Here is a 2,718-nt window from a genome sequence, read left to right as displayed (position 1 = left end):
CGCGCCGGACGAGTTGGTGCAGCAGGCGGTGGAGGAGGTGTTGCGACAAGTTAGGCCCTGTGTGCTCCGGGCCCTGCAGACGCCTCTGGTGGTTAAGTTACGCGGGAGCACCACCGCCTGGTACGCCAGGTTCCATAAGGCGCACGAGAACGTGTTATGGGAGCCGCAGCCAGCACAGGGTCCAACGCCTCAGGGGGGGTATCGATGTCGTGTGTGCCAACGGCATCTTCGGTCGTTTGGCGGCTTGATTGCCCATCTTAATGGGCATATGCAGTTTTACCCGTATCGGTGTTGGAGTTGCCCCAAGCGGTATGCGTCGTCCGCAGCGCTCTCCGTGCATCGCCGTCTTCGCCACTGAAGTGGGTTTCTGTGCCACTCAGTTACGGCTGTGAAGTAATTTAATTTAATATTTGTTGAAAAAAAATAATAAATGGATTTATATTATCATTCATATGCTTTCGGCCTGATTAGTTAGGTTGGGGGGGGGGGGGGGGGGGGGGGTTCTTGTGATTTAACCTTAGACAGACGCAAACAAGAAACGCACCATTGGGTGGTCGAGTTGGGTAACATGGCAACTCTGTCGTTTCTCGTTTTCTTGTATGTATCATACATACATACATACGTTGGTTGAACATTCCATTATAGAGAATGAAGCAAAAACAAAAATGAATCGAAAGATTTATTTTACCGTTTTTGCTTCAATTCATGTGGAATTTTACGCGTTGCTGGACAAAAAAGGTAAGTGGTAAAATATTTTGCAATAATTTTACTGAAATAAATATTTTTTATGTTATTTCAGATTTTAATGCATTTTCTTTTATTTTTCAGGTGACGGGTGGTGGAGATCCAGACCAGTGGATGGGTAAGTATGCCGGTATCGTTCCGTTTTTAGTGTTTTTCAGGTTACCGGCATTGCAAAGGGGGTGCTCCAACTGCGGCGTCGGCCGCGCCGGCAGTTGTCACACTTTTGCGATGCCAATTTGTGCACTTATTAATGGATTTTTTTCTTTTGTTTCATTTCAGCTGGTTATTGATGGAAACTTGCCCTCGTCGCGGCTTTTAACATTTACTGATTTAACTCTGTTGCAAGAATTTATTGCATTGCAAAATTACTAAAGTATGGCTTGGGGGTTTGTAACTTGTGGTCCAAATGAAGCACTTGTGGTTTCAGGCTGTTGCTAGATGAAACCATTATTGGTGCCTGGTGGTAGAGCTTTCGTGTGGCCAACCATACAGCAAGTTCAAAGAATCGCACTCTAAACGCTGACATTGCAAGTGGAGAGTCCTTGTGTATACGCTATTCAAGGCGTACCAATATCAGTAACTGGATTTGCACACGTAGAAATTCAGGGCCGAAGTCAAGATATGCTATTGACTGCATGCGAACACTTTCTTGGTAAAGGTGAAGCTGAAATACAGCATATTGCTCTGGTAACACTTGAAGGCCATCAGCGTGCCATTATGGGCTCTATGACTGTTGACGAAATTTTATTTATTTATAAAGATCGCAAGAAGTTTAGCAAACAAGTATTTTAGGTAGCTTCTTCAGATTTGGCTAATATGGGTATATCGGTGGGGTCGTATACCATCAAAGATATACATGACTAAGAAGGTGATTCGAAGGGCTATCTTAAATCTTTGGGTACGGCACGTATCGCCGAAGTAAAACGTGATGCACGTATTGGTGAAGCTGAGGCGCGTTTGCCATCGAAGCTAAAGCGAAGGTTAAGGCAGCACAAATGGCACAAAAAGCAAAAGCTTGGCGTGAATATCGTGGAACTGCCATGGTGGAAATGCTACTGGAACCTTACCGAAGGTTGCCGCTGAAGTAGCTGCTCCTCTATCGCAAGCTAAGAAGGTTACGATGGGTTCAAGCGGACAAGGTGGAATTGGTGCTGCCAAATGGACAGGCGAAGTTTTGGAGATCGTAAATAAGTTACCAGAATTGGTTAAAAAAAATCTTTCCAGGCGGGTTTATTGTTTTGGGATATCTTCAGCGTATGTGCAACCACAGCAAAATAGTTCTAGTCCCAACAAGAAGAGTACGGATGTTCCCACCCATAACTTTCGAAGGATCTGTAAACGGGTCAGATATATAATTAGTGTACCGTATTTACATACGTGTGTGCATATTTGTATTTATAAATTAATCTTTGTATTGTTCATGCGTGTTGGACCACGTAATTGTTCCATAAAGCGGGCAAAACTTAAGCGTAAAGAGTCATTTTAAAATTTACGGCCTTTCGCATACATTAACAATTGATTGGTACGCTGTGGTGTTGGTCGCGATTGTTTGTAACGAAAACGAAAGTGTAAAGAGTTGTTTGTACCGTTTTCCACATTCTACCAAAACTTTAACTAATTTGTTCGTCGAGAGCACACGATAATGATAGAAAAACAATTTACATTTAAACTATCATTATTTGATAAACGCTTATCAAAAAAATGTAAACGCACTAATAGACGGGTGAAAAATGGTCGAGTGCATTTTGGAGGAAGAGGAGTGCAGCTGCAGCACTCAGCCGCCAGCTGGCACGGTCGCCGGCGGAGCTGGAGGTGGTGCTGGTGGTAATGGCAATACCCCTGTCACTGCTGGTGGTGTGGTTATCTCCACGAATTCAGATGGCAGTCAAGCTGCAGGTGGACATAACGAAATCACTCGTTACAGGAGTAAAGATGTTTCGGGTAGGGAGTCCAGCGAGGCACCCAAAATGACAT

The 2,718-nt window shown here is 44.1% G+C and overlaps 1 pseudogene; it reads left to right on the top strand.

Moving 5' to 3' along the window:
- Positions 1-1,119: 1,119 nt before the first annotated feature.
- On the top strand, positions 1,120-1,827 carry LOC137241813 (flotillin-1-like; annotated as a pseudogene).
- Positions 1,828-2,718: the final 891 nt, after the last annotated feature.

Source organism: Eurosta solidaginis, chromosome 2 (assembly GCF_040869045.1).
Source record: "Eurosta solidaginis isolate ZX-2024a chromosome 2, ASM4086904v1, whole genome shotgun sequence".
Lineage (NCBI taxonomy): Eukaryota > Metazoa > Arthropoda > Insecta > Diptera > Tephritidae > Eurosta > Eurosta solidaginis.
Note: the sequence above shows the minus strand (reverse complement) of the source record. Positions and strands in the feature narration are given on the sequence as shown.